At 34.8% G+C, this 17,353-nt stretch overlaps 1 pseudogene; it reads left to right on the top strand.

Moving 5' to 3' along the window:
• LOC111391076 overlaps positions 1 to 7,026 on the top strand; it is a 10,039-nt pseudogene extending 3,013 nt beyond the window's left edge.
• Positions 7,027 to 17,353: the final 10,327 nt, after the last annotated feature.

A 17,353-nucleotide genomic window follows, 5' to 3' on the forward strand; every position in this document is an offset into this window, starting at 1 on the left:
AGAACCGGGGGGGGGGGGGGGATTTGGAAGAAAGTACTAACAATGTTGATTACCTCAGGAAGCCATTGCAGTTGGGCGATCTTTCGCTTCCATTAAAGGCTACCACCTGGACGGGAACAAAGAAATGGTAGCCATGGGTTTCATGAACATTGTGGGATCTCTTACTTCCTGCTATGCTGCAACTGGTAGGCCAATTTAAGTTCATGATAACCAATTATGGCTTGCTTGATAAGGTCGAATTAATAACAAGTATTAAGGAGTAAGAAGAACATGAACTTTTATGGGCTAAAAGAATTATTGCCAGTCACCTAAATTATAGATTTGTTTCAGTTTGGCATTGCCCCTTTTTTCTTTTCAAACGAGTTACTATACTTTCGTATATATGTTATTTCAGTTCAATTCCATGGATCTCTATCAGTTCATTAATTAACAAAAATAATGATGCGGCTACCATGAAATATGAAGTGGTATGAACATCCATTATATATGATGTTTTTTTGTTTAGCTGGGCAAAATAAGTTAAGATTTTCCTATTCTTTTTCTTTCTTTTATTTTTTATTCTTTGGAAAAACATTTTGAATTTCTGTTAATTCTCATAAACTCAAACTTCAGTAGCTAATTTGGAAAATAAAAGTTTGGTGACCAAAGTGAAACAACACTCTAAACTGAGTCATTGTCAATGTTTGAATGAATTAAAATCTACTGAACTCTACAGTCTTGTTTCATAGGACATTCCTTTAAATCATAAACGGCAGTTAACAAAATTGTTCAGTAATTCTGAAGAACTGATTACATGCAGGTTCATTCTCAAGGACTGCAGTAAACTTTAGTGCAGGCTCTGAAACAGTGGTGTCAAATATAGTTATGGCTATAACGGTGCTCGTGTCCCTGCTGTTATTCACCAGGCTCTTGTATTACACTCCACTTGCCATTCTGGCATCAATCATATTGTCTGCTCTTCCTGGATTGATTGATTTAAATGAAGCATATAATTTATGGAAGACGGACAAGCTTGATTTTGTTGTTTGCCTTGGTGCCTTCTTTGGGGTCTTGTTCGGCTCCGTGGAAATTGGACTTCTTATTGCGGTACGTAATTTAGTTATGTTCTCTCACTTCTTCTTCTTCTTCTTCTTCTTCTTCTTCTCTCTCTCTGTCTCTCTCTCTTTGTTTTTTGTTTTTTTCATACGACTATTACATGGTACATAATATGATTGGCTAATATCATATTGTTTTGTTGAGCCCACCCCACCAGTTGTGCCATCAGAGTATGCTTAGAAAGTGTTTGTTCTGAAATGCATTATGGAAAATATCTAAAACTAGTGTGTACTTATCATGAATGTGAAAGTTCACAATATAATGTGATTGAGATAAAATGAAACCATCGAATACTTTAAAAAGTTTTAATTCCTATGATAACATCTCATCGTTAACCATTGGTCGTTAAAGACTATTCTCAAACTTCCTATATCTCTAGCTGTACAAATAGGGGCATGATTACCCTAATCCTTTTATTTCAAACTTGCTCGTTAATATGATTTTTATAGTTTTAATTATGGTATCATTGCTACCTATAATTAGTATGTTATCCACATATAAATAAACCATGATATATCCAATTTGAATGATCTTAACATACATATATTTATCACAATCTTTAATTTTGAAACAATTTGACACAACAACTGTGTCAAATTTTGAATGCCATTTTTAGGAGCTTGCTTTAACTCATAAAGCGATTTAAGAAGTCGATGTACTTTCTTTTCTTGTCATGAAGCAACAAATCCTCCATATTACTCCATATAAATTTCTTCATTCAATTCACATCAGTATTGCCATTTTTACATCCATTTGATCTATTTCTAAACCGTTTTATGCAGCTATTGCTATTAGAATTTGAATTGAAGTTATTCATGTAAGAGGTAAATATGTATCGAAATAATCAAATTCATCTTTTTGCTTTTAGGCTCTAGAAACAAGTCTTGCAATATATTTGTGAGTTGATGCACCGGTCTTCATTTTTCTTTCAAAGATCCATTTACACCCTAGTAGCTTATTACCAAGTGGAAGGTCTACTAATTTCCATGTGTGATTTGTAGTATGAATTCAATTTAACTATTAATAGTTTCTTTCCAATATGAAGATTCAATTGAAGTCATATCCTCCGTAGAACTTTGAGGTTTATTATCTAATAAACATATTAGAAAATCATACCCAAATGAGGCTGTCCTTCTAAATCTCTTACTGCATCTAGGTTCATCATCAGTTGTAGATCATGTTGATTATTACTAGTGATAGTATAAGAGGCCTTTACATTGAATTTGATTTTCTTTGCGTGTTATAACATTTTCTAAAAATACGGTATACTTGAATTCAATGATTGTATTAACATGTACATTGGATATTATTGATTTATGTACAATAAGTCTTTATGTACTATGATAGGCATAACTAATTAATACACAATCAATGATTTTATGGTCATATCACCTTTTTAGGTTTAGAAACTACTAACTTTGCCATATATCCCCATACCCTTTAAGTATTTGTAGTTATTTTTATGACACTTTCATCTATCTTGATAGTTTTTCTATGAGACGATTTGTTGAGAATGTAATTGAGGGAAAGCAAAGCTTCTACGTAATTCCAAACTTATTAACATAACATTAATCATTTCTTTCAATGTTCGATTTTTGAATTCATCAATGCCATTAGATTGAGAAGACTAAGGGTTGGTTGTTAGGTGAATCATTCTATGTGTTGAACATAATTTTTCAAATGGAGAATCATAATCACCATCTCTATCATTTCTTATTGCCATAATCGTTTTTGTTAAATTTATTCTCTAGTTATAATATTTAAACACTTCAACTATCTTATCTTTGAATTTTAGTAAACAAACATTGCAATATTGAATGCAATCATTGATAAAAGTAATAATATATTAGAAAATCAAGCCCAAAGGAGGCCATCCTACTAAATCTCTTACTGTCTCTACATTTATCCCCATTTATAGATCTTTGATCTGTAACACGTCAATTATTACTAGTGATAGTATCAAGAGGCCTCTATAGTGAACTTGATTCACTTTGCATGTCATAACATTTTGGAAAAATGAAGTATCCCTAAATTCAATGATTGTATTAACATGTACATCAAAAATTATTGATTTATGTACAATAAATCTGTATGCACTACTATGATACGCATAACTAATTAATATGCAATCAATGTTTTTTGGTTATATCTTAACCATGTTAGATTTAGAAACTACTAGCTTTGCCAAATATCCCCATACCTTTTAAGGATGATGACATTTTTCATAATTCATAGATATCTTGTTAATTTTTCTATGAGGTAATTTTTTAATAATATAATTGAGAAAAAGTAAAGCTTCTCCCCACAAGTTCAGGTGTAATTCTAAACTTTTAACGTAACATTAATCATTTCTTTCAATGTTCGATTTTTGGATTCACCAATGCCATTCGGTTGAGAATAATTTGCGTCGGTTGTTTGATGAATCATTCTATGTGTCGAAAATTGATTCTCAACTTCTAATTTATAATATTTAAACATTTCAATTGTCTCGTCTTGATTTTGAGTTAAACATTGCAATATCGAATGCAATCATCAATAAAAATAATAATACTATTCACCATATCTAGTTTGTATAAATTTTAGATTACATATATCAATGAGAATTAAATCTAGTGATTTAATACTTCTTTCGACATAATGAAAAGGTAGTTGAGCCATTTTGGTTTCGACACATATTTCACATCTATGATTATAATTTATATCACAATTTGATAATAAATCCAATTGAATCAATCTATGTAAATATTTCATGCCAGTAATTAGACGACTTACGCGAGTAGGAGAATGATTTAATTTTATTCATAATTAGAGGTACAATTGTCTTTACATTCATTTTAAAGAGTAATCATGCTACATGTACACTTCGTTTGACATCATTTCTGACATTGTGTCATATTTCGTAACATGAGCGGACATTTTTAAAATGAAACACACTGTCCCGCCCATTTCAATTTGAAAATCAATGGAGTGTCAACCATAATGTAAACAAAAGAATGTACAAATGGCTTATTTCTTTAAAGAGCCCTTTATTAAGATAACAATTTCCAAAATTATTTACCTTTTAGTAAGGACAAATTTGTTGATATAAAGACTAACTTGAACTCGTTCTTCCTTATTAGTGAACTTGACACTTAATTCTTACGAATCTCCAGCCCATAAAGAACATCATTCAATTTGAGCTCCTTATCACTTGTCATTTTAAGCACTATCTTTAATATCATTTAATTTTGGGAGGTACAATTGTCTTTACATTCATTTTAAAGAGTAATCATGCTACATGTACACTTTGTTTGACATCATTTGACATTGTGTCATATTTCGTAACATGAGCGGACATTTTTAAAATGAAACACACTGTCCCGCCCATTTCAATTTGAAAATCAATGGAGTGTCAACCATAATGTAAACAAAAGAATGTACAAATGGCTTATTTCTTTAAAGAGCCCTTTATTAAGATAACAATTTCCAAAATTATTTACCTTTTAGTAAGGACAAATTTGTTGATATAAAGACTAACTTGAACTCGTTCTTCCTTATTAGTGAACTTGACACTTAATTCTTACGAATCTCCAGCCCATAAAGAACATCATTCAATTTGAGCTCCTTATCACTTGTCATTTTAAGCACTATCTTTAATATCCTTTAATTTTGAAATATGAAGAGTTTCCCATATGGTGTTGCTCTTCATGATATATAGCTTTATAATTAAAGAACATCCAACAATTCGCACATATGTCACAAGTGCCTCTAATATTCACTCATCATTCCTCAGTAATACGTACTAAGAATATCATGGAGAATAACTTGAAAATCTTGACTTGGAATATAACAGTATTGCTTTCAACCATTTTATAATCCAAAAATAAATAATAACAAATTTCTTTATGCCAACATCTTCTATCTTATATTTTGCGTCCAAAGATTTTTTCAGTTCTTTTATAGATTTCGCATTACAATACTTGTGTTATTCAGTTTGTTGAAAACATAATTTTTGCATAAAAATCGATGTTCCATGCATTAACCGCATCCAATTTCTTCCTAGCACTTTCACCCTCTTCATATGAAGAAGCATCTTTTTTGAGAAATTTCACTAAACTTAGCCCATTTTGATGGCCTTTAATTCAAAACTCATTTCTACGTACTCATTTTCAATAATACATTCATGTAATAAAATATTTTGCATGTAAATCCAAAATATTTTTTCTACTTTTTAATGACACGTTCTCTAAAACTTCACTATTCAAAGCATTGCTTCTTTTTTTCTCTCCGAATAATGGCTATCAAACACGGGCTTAATTTAGTCGAATAAAAAAGGTAGTTTTTTCTTTGACTTGAGTCTTATAAGTCATACTTTTTCCCACTAGTTTTTCTATGTGGACAAAGTTTACTAATATAAACTAAATTCTCATTTATCGAAGTTTCAAAGGAATGATTTTGAATACGCATATATTTTTCAATATATTATGATTTTTTACAAGTAAATATATCATGTTATTTATCTCACAAAGTAGAACATGAATACACTTGGTTCTGTTAATTTTGGAGTGTGGGTCCTACTTAATTTCAGCTCAAATATGCTCAATTAAGAAACCATTTTCAACTGTGTGCTGTTAATCCTTAAATTTTCTTAGTGAAATTTCAGATTTTTTTAATATTTAGCTTCTGCACCAGACAAATTTATCATGTGCAGTTTCGGGATGTGATAATTAACTATGCTTACTATGTCTTTCAAATTTATTGCAGGTGGCAATCTCATTTGCTAAAATATTAGTAGAATCTATTAAACGAAGTACGCAAGTACTCGGAAGACTTCCTGGAACAGATATATTCTGCAACATCCTGCAATATCCTGTGGCCACTCAAATTCCAGGAATCTTAATTGTCAGTATTAGTTCTGGAACACTTTGTTTTGCAAATGCTAGTTTCATCAGAGAAAGGTCTAGTAACGAATGAGCTCTTGTCAAATTATTTCAAATCAAATTTTAATGGTTCTAAATTTTTAAGATAGGCAACTCATATTTCCATATCCTGATACAGAATCCTGAGGAGGGTCTTCAACGAAAATGATACTAAAGAAACTACAAAAAGAGGAGTTCGGATATTAGTCCTCGATATGTCCAGTAAGTTGTGTTGGCCTCTGAAATTTTATGATTCAGATCAATGGATTTTGGACTTGTTTGCTACATTCATATCAAGAGGTTGAATATGATAAATAGAGGAATTTCACATAATTTTTCAGTTGTCCAATTCGTATCCTATGCAGTTCAGCATATCAAACATTTTATTTTTATTCTAAACCATACATGATTGTGACAGATGTGATGAATATTGACACTTCTGGAATTCATTCCCTAGAAGAACTGCACAAGAAACTGATTTCAAGAGGCACAGAAGAAAATTTATATTTTACTTAGATTGTGACAGATGTGATGAATATTGACACTTCTGGAATTCATTCCCTAGAAGAACTGCACAAGAAACTGATTTCAAGAGGCACAGAAGTGAGTCTATATTTTACTTACTCTGAAGTCTTCAGAAAATAGAATTTTTATTCGATGAAAATGGTATAAGATTTACTTTTTTACTGGTTTGCAGTTAGCAGTGGCAAATCCAAGGTGGCAGGTGATTACCAAGCTGAAAACAGCAAAATTTGTAGACAAAATTGAAGCAGGGCGGGTTTTTTTCAATATAACTGATGCAGTAGAATATTGTCAGCGTATAATTGTTCTCGGTAACTGCTAAGGGCTTAATTTCATAAAGGGATAAACCAATAATATACTGCATTTTCAGCATTTTTATGCTGGACGAGACACGATTGGATATAATTAATGAACATGAAACCCATGTCTAGCATTTTGGTTTAATCTTGTTGATGGTTGAAGAATGTAAAAGGAACGTTACATGACAGGTGTGTTAGTGCAAATTTTACTTTTTCGGTTGTAGGATTTTTCTATAACAAGTAAAATTTGTTGTGAAATAAACTTGATCTGGAAAATGCGAAATAAACTTGATTTGGAAAAGTGCACCAAAAAAAAAAAAAAAAAAAAAAAAAAAAAAAAAAAAAAAAGGGAAAAAAAAAGAAAAGAAAACTTGATTTGGGCAAATAGATAGCTAGGCTTATGGTTAGGTTTTAGTTCATCAATTGATGTAAAGAGCCCAAATATTATTGAGTCTATGTTCTAGTTGGAAGATGAAATTATTGTGAGGGGAAGTAACTGGAACTCAGAATATATGTGTAAGAAGGGTCCATTGTTATTTGATGGTAACTAACTGAGCTTAAAGGTGAACTTAACGACTAGGACTGAAGATCAAGACTTCATATTGAGACAAGATGAGGGGAAGCTAGAACTTGGAACCGTCATTTCTTTTTTCTAGAAGCTGGATTAAACTGTCTTTTACTAATAATGTGGCCGTGACCAGTCATTACATGCGACTGTAAATGGGTCGAGTTAGATATATAAAAGAGTTCATTCTCATACCCTCTTTCCCCCCCAATATCCTGTGAAACCACTGTCCCAACAATTCGTAACAACTCGGTCCTTTAGATCCCTTGAAGGAAATGATTAATGGATGGTTCCCTTTCTAATTTCATCTCATGATAACAGAATGAAAAGACGAGAACCATTCAAGAATTAACTAAACGTTAACTACAAGAAATTAAAGTGCACAAACATAAAATCAACACAAAGGATTTATCAATTAAACTTATCTGTGTATATAGAGGGTGTTTGGTGGGGATTAAAACTATATTTTTTAGTTTTTAGTTAAATGTAGTAGAAGTTTTTGAAATGTGTGGTTGAAAAATTGTGGGACTCATGAAAAATATTGTTAATATTGATTATTTGACTTTGACATATATTAAAATCAGATTTTAATGTAAACTAAACAGGCACATAGTACTTTTCAAAAAGTCCCCAAAGATTAAGAGGCTGTTTGGTGGGAATTAAAATTAAGGGATTGTTTGAGCCCCATTATTTAGAAAAAATGCATTATTCTATAGTATTTTGATATCATTTCAATCACACATTTTTCAATAAAATAATATTACACGTAAATTCAAAATTTTTCCTTATTTTTTAACCACACATTTTCCATCAATACACTTCAAAAATTCATTTTTCGTCCAAAATGGAGCTCAAACAAGGGCTAAATTTTTTTTAGTATATTGTGATAGAAATTTTTAAAATATGTGGTTTAAAAATTATGGGACCTATGAAAATGTGATTAATATTGAATTAAAATTAGATTTTAATCCAAATCAAACAAACCTAACACGTCCCTTTCATCTTAACGAACCAAGTGATCAATGGCCCCCAGGGCACATCTCCAAGTGGTAAAAGGGGAGGGTGGAGAAATCCAGCTTTGCTTGAGACTGCCGCGTCAAGGATTCGAATCCTGAAATATGAATTTGGTTCTTGGGTAAGTGCAAGTGTACAAGCAGCCTTCCACCCTATACCCTTCGAGGCATAACCTGCGATTTACCTCCCTCACGATACTTCAGGGCAAGGGCGGTAGGAGACCCTTAAGGTTGGGGTCAACCTTTTTTTTTTTTTTTTTTGAACCAAGTGATCAATGTCAGGCAAACACAAGATGTCAATTTCCTGGTCAAGCACGCTGACAAAGTATTACTGTAATGGAAAAACATATGGTCCAAATCAAAGTCGTAAAAACTTGGTTTCCAAGTCTGAACATGTGGTCCTAAATTTTCAATATGTGACACATTTCATAGATATTCATATTTCTGAAGTATTTTAGTGAACGACGACAAAATTTCTTAATCATTTTACTTTTCCCAGAATATTCACACTAGTGTCCAAGATTTGCGTGCAGCCCAAGTTCGCGATCACCATATATACTCCCTTACACTACTAAATTATCATATAGACAATTCTTATTACGATCTAAATCCACCAGCTTCTATAATTCCACCTTTTATTTATTTTTATCTTTTTTGATTCTGCTTATTTTTGGTGACCTTTGATTAAGCCATGTCGACTCTTAGTGTGGATATTGCTGAAGTTTATTTGATGAGAAAGCTTCATAAGGAGAAGATGACGAGAGAACTAGAAAACAAGAGAACCAAAGAAAAAGCAGCTTCTGAAGGGAAAATAAGCGATTCGAACAAGAGAAGTAAGAAAAATGCTGTTGAAGGGAAAAAATCTACTTTTGCTGGTTGCTTACCCATTGTGTTCAAGAAGGTTCACCCAAATTCTGTGCCCTCATCATCGAAGTAGCTTTATATCTGTTTGTATAATTCAGCATACTGGTAGATACGAGCTATCATCAAGAAGTTCTTCCAAGGAACCATGCTGAAACTTTTAAGGCGTACTTGTTAGTTTTCATTGGATAGAATTGGAAAAATGAGAAAAAAGTTGAAATCTCTATTGTCCTTTTCTGTCCGTCCAATATAGTGTACCAAGTATGCCGTTAGTTTGTTCTTTGTTCAGTCTTTTGTGCTTAATTCCCTTGTATTTCAATTTGATGCATTGTACTACAAGTTGTGTTACTAAATCCTTAAGATAGAAATACGTCTCGGAGTATCGCTTTTCCTTCGTGTATGTAATACTATAAATGCAGTAAAAACATTTTTTTTTTCCACCAGTGTAAAACTGGAGAAAGAACCCGAGACTTGAAATGGGGCAGATTCTACTCGATTCGAACTGATTTTATTGCGAATCTGAATTTGGAACGGCTATCTCTTGAGGTGCAAATCCTGGCTGGTGACCTTGTCTGGGACTGGAAGGAAAATGTGGGTTGTGCCGGCTTAGTCATAGGTGGTCTTGCACCAGGCCAAATCAAAAGAGCCCAGTCAACTTTACTCCTATACTTAAATATAGTAGTAGTAGAAGAGTCCAAAATTGTTTTGCCTGCAAAAGAAAACCATAAATACCTAGCTCTATATCATTAGCTACTTTGAAAAACACTTCAGAAACAATGCAATTCAATCTCAAACCAAGACATTTAGGGACTGTTATTTTTGCTATTTTCAGGTCATTTTCAGTTTTTAATTTTCGAAAACACTGAAAACACGTTTACTTACATATTTTCATAAACGAATTTTCAAAAATGAGTTTAAAATTTACAAAGAAGATGGAAAACGCCAAAAAAGCCGTTTTGGCTGTTTTCAGTTAAACCCAGACATCAATTCAAAAACGTGGAAAATGGGTTGTTTTGCAAATAGTGGGATGGCATAGTTGGTTGAGTCACAGGTTTCTTAAAGCTTACGGGTTCAATTCTATTTCAGTGCAATTCAATACAAAGGAATTTTTTTTAATTTTTTTTGAATTTTATATGCACAATATAAATTTTTTTATATAAATTGGTGGGTGGCTAGATTCGAACCCATGAAGAGAACAGACCCTTAGTGTTCTTTGTGTTCTTCTAATTGACTTTGTTCTATGAATCTTAAAGTTCTGTTACACCAATGAACTAAGCTTATTTGTGGTATTCTATACTCAGAACTTGAGAAAGGACTACATGATATATCACCACGGAAAATGCTAATAAGCTAGATATGAAAACAGGGATAAAAACAAGGATTTGAAATTTTGCTGACGTGGTACATTTTGTCCCAAAAAAATAAAAATAAAAAAAGAAGAAGAAAAACTTAAAAAATGAAAAAAGAAAAGAAAGAAAACAAAAGGGGCAAAACAGAAGCCCTCCCTCCCTCTGCCGACACCACCCATCCCCAATCGGAGCACCTTTCACCGACAAGTATACCGGGGCACCCTTCGTTGTTAGTGACTTAATAAGGTCTGTAGTTAACATAAATTTGGAAGAAAAAGTTGTTAAAATTTTGGATATACCGATACTTTATCTATATGTAAGTTCTTTATGTGTGTGTGCGTTTGGATTTGCTTGCTTATGGATATTCAATACTTTAGTATGACATTGTTCTAACGAAACCTATATGCAAATATGGACTTGTTGCGAATGCATCACGGCTTTAGGCCTGTTTTTCTCTCTTGAATCTGTTAATTGAACTCCTCTTGATGCGAACCCCGTGGCGATGGAAACTACGAAACCCACAACGAGATTGATGCGAAACCCAAGAATGCCAATACTAACCCGATTTTGGATCTTGAACCCCAAAAATTGAACCAAAAAATCCTAGATTAGCGAAGAACCTAAAACTCCTTAATTACAATTGAAAGAACCCACAATCCGATTGATAGAACGCCACAAGAAGTCGAATCTTGATAAGTTCCAAGATTGTTCAAGAAGAACAATTAAATTGAAAGAATAATTCTCTCTCTATAATATTAAGCAATAGTCAAAGTTCAAAAAAAGGTCTTTACAATGAAAAAATATTCTCCTATTTATACTATTCCTTGAATAGGAGTCAAAAAGGAAATATAATTCTAATAATCTAACAAAATTCCTAAAATACTTGTCCAATATGGTAGGAATTTGATTAAAAATGAAATTCTAGTAAAATAAGGAAAAACGCGAAAAAAAGGAAAATCGCGCCCAAAAATGAACCATGCGGTTGCATGGTTATAACACGTGCGGCCGCATGGTAATAAGATTTTTGGCCATTTGATTCTCGGTATCATGCTGTGCGGCCGCATGGTTGCACTACACACTCTCGTCTTCGGCTGCTTGTAACGCATTAATCCATTTTATTTCGGTCTTTGACCCGAACACGAAACTTGTCCCATTTTGAGTCCCGAACATGGTTCCATCAACAGTTTCTTGAACGTGCAATCCCATCGCTTGTTTCACTTGCTTTGCCCTTGATCGCGTCATTGGTCCGCCGTCGACTATCAACGGGTCTCGTCTCGCACTCGCCTTCATCGGGCTTGACTCCTGGATCATATCATCCCCTCCCTCTTCAAAAGGATTCGTCCTCGAATTTGTACCTACATCAAACAGAGAGAGATCAGATACATTAAAAGTAGCCGAAATATTGTACTCACCAGGTAAATCCACTTTGTATGCATTGTCATTGATCCTCTCGATAACTTGAAACGGTCTGTCACCTCGTGGTTGCAATTTTGACTTCCTCTGTTCTGGAAAACGCTCTTTTCTGAAATGCACCCAAACCCAATCTCCAGGCTCAAATGTAACGCGTCTTCTTCCTTTATTTGCTTTTGATGCAATCAGCTTTCCTTTCTCTTCAATCTGCATTCTGACCTTTTCATGGAGTGTTTTCACCATCTCGGCTTTTCGTTTCCCATCCAAGCTACCTCGTTCATGCACAGGCAAAGGCATTAAATCCATAGGTGTTAGTGGATTAAAATCATAAACAATTTCAAAAGGAGAAAACGAAGTAGTAGAATGTGTAGCTCGATTATATGCAAACTCTATAAACGGTAAACACTCTTCCCATGATTTCAGATTTTTATTGATTACTGTCCTAAGTAGTTGAGTCATAGTTCGATTAACTACCTCAGTTTGTCCATCTGTTTGTGGGTGACAAGTTGTAGAAAATAATAACTTAGTTCCTAACTTACTCCACAGAACACGCCAAAAATGACTCAAAAACTTCACGTCCCTATCAGACACTATACTTTTAGGCACTCCATGTAAACTTACTATTTCCCTAAAGAATAAGTCTGCAATATTAGCAGCATCGTCAGTTTTATGACATGGTATGAAGTGCGTCATCTTACTAAACCTATCGACCACTACAAATATTGAATTTCGACCCCTTTTTGTCCTAGGCAAATCTAACACAAAGTCCATAGATATGTCTACCCCAAGTTCACTAGGTACAGGCAAAGGAGTATACAAACCATGGGGTTGAACCTTAGACTTAGCCTTTTTACAAGTTATGCACTTTCCACATATTTGTTCTACGTCATGTCACATTTTAGGCCAATAAAAATGTTCCCCTAACATGTCTAAAGTCTTTTGAACCCCGAAGTGTCCCATTAAACCACCTGCATGTGCGTCCCCTACCAATAATTCATGCAAAGAACAATTAGGAATGCACGACTTATCTTCCCTAAACAAATATCCTTCATGCCTATAGAATTTATCAAATGCACCTTTATCACATAAAGCATAAATACTAGAAAAATCACAATCTGATTCATATATGCCCTTAATATGTTCAAAACCAAGTAATTTAGTACTTAATGAATTTAAAAGCACGTACCTTCGCGACAACACATCAGCAACTATATTTTCGTTACCTTGTTTGTACTTGATGACGTAGGGAAATGTCTCAATAAACTTCACCCATCTCGCATGTCTTTTGTTCAACTTACCTTGACCTCCCAAATACTTTAAAGATTCATGATCGGTGTGTATCACGAATTCCTTTGGTCATAAGTAGTGCTGCCAAGTCTCTAATGCTCGAACAAGTGAATACAGCTCCTTGTCATATGTCAGATAATTCAATGCTGCCCCACTCAACTTTTCGCTAAAGTAAGCAATAGGTCTCCTTTCCTGCATTAACACTGCTCCTATACCTATTCCTGATGCATCACACTCAACCTGGAATGTTTTATCAAAATTTGGTAATGCCAAAACAGGTGCTTTACATAGCTTATCCTTAATTGTGTTAAATGCAATTTCTTGAGATTCTCCCCAATGAAAATCTACACTCTTCTTTACTATTTCAGTCAACGATGTGGTGATGGTGCTAAAATCTCTTACAAATCGCCTATAAAAACTAGCCAATCCATGAAAACTCCTAACTTCAGTTATAGTTTTAGGTGTTGGCCATTCCTTTATAGCTTTTATCTTTTCTTCATCGACTTCACCCCATTAGCACTAACCACAAATCCTAGGAAAACAACTCTATCCATGCAAAATGTGCACTTTTTGAAATTTAGCATATAGTTGTTCCTTTCGTAACACAACAAGCACACAATTTAAATGTTCTAAATGCTCATCTAGGTTTTTGCTATGGATTAAGATGTCATCAAAATAAATTACAACAAATTTCTCAATAAAAGCACGCAAAACATGGTTCATTAAACGCATAAAAGTACTCGGTGCATTAGTGAGTCCAAACGGCATAACTAACCATTCATACAATCCATACTTAGTCTTAAACGTCGTTTTCCATTCATCATCCTCCTGCATGCGAATTTGATGATACCCACTCTTAAGATCAATCTTACTAAAAATGCAAGCACCATGCAACTCATCAAGCATATCATCTAGCCTAGGTATTGGGCGACGATACTTTACCGTGGTATTGTTGATAGCTCAGCAATCCACGCACATTCTCCAAGTCCCGTCCTTCTTAGGCACCAGCAAAACAGGTACAGCACATGGACTCATACTCTCTCTGACATAACCTTTGCTCATCAACTCCTCCACTTGCTTTTGAAGCTCCTTCGTCTCCTCGGGATTGCTTCGGTAAGCTGGTCGATTCGGTATGACAGCTTCGGGTACAAAGTCAATCTGGTGCTCGATGCCTCTGATTGGTGGCAATCTACTTGGCATCTCCTCAGGAAACACATCGTCAAACTCCTGCAATAAAGACTTAACCAAACTAGGGAGGGATGTGTTAGAATCCTCAAAATTGAGGAGGGACTCCTTGGACACTAACAATATCATTTGCCTATTATCGCTCACAGCCTTTTTCAACTCACTCTCTTTTGCGTAGAAGTTGACATTTAGCTTTTCTCTCCGCTCAGCTGACTCTTTTTCTCTCCTCTCAACTGACTCCTTTTCTCTCCGCTCATGTGGCTTCTCTCTCCTTTCTCCACTCTCAGCCACCTCACTATTTTCTCTTTTATTGATGGTCTCACTATTGCCTCTCCTTTTTCCTGACTCTCTTATTCTCTCGTCTTCCTCACTTTTCAGCTTGATTTGATCTCCATACACTTGTGTCGGTGTTAAGGGTGCAAGAGTAATAGTCTTCCCATCCTTGACAAAGCTATAACGATTCCTATAACCATCATGTATGACCCTTCTATCATATTGCCATGGTCTTCCTAATAAGATATGACCCACATGCATAGGCACCACATCACATACTACTTTGTCACTATAACTCCCAATTGAGCAATTAATTAAAACTCTTTTATTCACCCTAACTTCCCCACTTTCATTCAACCATTACAACTTATAAGGCCTAGGGTGTCTTAACAATGCTAGTCCTAATTTCTCAACTAAAGTTGTACTAGCTACATTCCTGCAACTCCATCCATCGATAATCATACTACATACCTTATCGTTGACGGAACAAAGTGTGTGGAATATATTTTCTCGCTGCTGCTCCGAATCATCCACCTTAACTTGAGTGTTAAGAGCTCTCCTTGACACCAACGATTCTCCAACAGCAAATTCCAATTTTTCTTCTTCTTCAACGTCCTCCAATGCAGGCATGTCCTCAAACTCTCCTTTACTTTCACTCACCACCTTTCCATTATCCAACAAAACCATTACCCGTTTATTTGGGCATTGAGAAGCAATGTGCCCTGACCCCAAGCATCTGAAACACTTGATGTCTCGATTCTTTGATGGTTGTGAATTTGTTTTGGGTACTGTTTTGCTAGCACTTTCTTCTTTCCCTTTCTAGCCACTCATTCCTACCTTTAGGTACTGCTTTATCACCTTTATTGTTGTTGTTCCACCCTGGCTTCCAAGATGGATTAACACTCGAAGTTCCTAACGGCTGCCTAGCTGCCCCTTTCCTCTTCAACTGTCTCTCTACCTTCATAGCCACATGCAACATGTCTTCCAACTCCACATAATGTTGCAACTCCACTATATTGACAATTTCCCTATTCAACCCATTCAAGAATCGTGCCATGGTAGCCTCCCGATCCTCCACCACAATGGCCCTAATCATGAGTATTTCCATCTCCTTATGATAGTCCTCTACACTTTTCAACCCTTGATATAGACCTTGTAGTTTTTGATGGATCTTTCGATAATAGTGGCTAGAAACAAACCTCTTTCTCATCAATGACTTCAATTCTTCCCAAGTGCTGATTTGTCTTCCCCCACTCCTACGTTGTGAAGTAATCACTTGATCCCACCATGAAATTGCATAGTCACTGAACTCCAAAACTGCTAACTTCACATTTTTCTTCTCCGAATAGTTATAACACTCGAAGATCATTTCAACCTTCCTTTCCCACTCCAGGTGTGCCTCGGGATCACTCTTTCCTTTGAATGACGGAACTGTCATTTTTATATTTCCCAAGTTTCCATCCAACTCCTCCCCGCGATCATTCCGACCCCGCCTGTCGAATCTATTGCCTCTATTCCTCATCCTTCCCATCTCAACACCGTGAAATTCATCTTCACCCATGTCACTCCCATATTCATACTCCTCTCGCCTTTCCCTCCTAGGCTCCCATCTATCCGGTCCTCTGGCATTGGATACATCCACTCGATGCCCCCGACTAAGATTAGCCACTGATATATCTAATCTATTCATCCAAGCCTCCTGCTTCTCCAACCTATCTCTCACATCTCCAAACGCCCTCTCAAACCTCTACACTAAATCCTCCATTGCATTGCTATTATTGCCTTGTCGGCTTGAGTTTGATTCTGCCCTTTCTGACATCCTAACACTAAAATTTTATTTTACTGCCTCACCAAAAGTCACTCGGAACACACACAAGGCTTTTACCCTCTATTAAGCTCACCTCTCTGCCTTTTACCACTCAATTCTTTCAACAATTACTTTTAGGAACAATCAATGAACTCAATCAATCAATCAATTCGTGTAGAATTCCCCAAACCGGATGTGACTCAATAATTGTAATAAAGGACTCAAAGAAAACTTTTAAAACTTGATTTGAATGAAGGAATGGGATGATTCAATGTGTCCAAGTAATTTAGAAACGATAATGAATAATAATAGTTGGTATTTGACGGATCAATAATTATTTAACAAGTTTTTTTAACTGTACGGATGAACAGTACCGTACGAATGAACAGTAATTTAATTTTTATTTTTTATTTTTTTTAGATCTGAAAATCAACAACAAAACCAAAAAAGAAAACAAAAATGATTCGGGCGAAAATTGAGCCCAAAAACGAAATTTGAAGATTTTTTATGAAACTTTTGGATCAAGGATCAAGAAAAACCTTCTGGACACAAGAACACAAGAAATTGAAAAAAAAAATTAGAAAAACAAGGATATAACCTGATTAAATTGGAGCCAAAGTTTTGATACCAACTGATGCGAACCCCGTAGCAATGGAAACTATGAAACCCACAACAAGATTGATGCGAAACCCAAGAATGCTAATACTAACCCGGTTTTGGATCTTGAATCCCAAGAATTGAACCAAGAAATCCTAGATTAGCGAAAAACCTAAAACCCCTTGATTACAA

The sequence above is a fragment of the Olea europaea genome, unplaced genomic scaffold, assembly GCF_002742605.1.
Source record: "Olea europaea var. sylvestris unplaced genomic scaffold, O_europaea_v1 scaffold747, whole genome shotgun sequence".
NCBI classification, from domain to species: domain Eukaryota; kingdom Viridiplantae; phylum Streptophyta; class Magnoliopsida; order Lamiales; family Oleaceae; genus Olea; species Olea europaea.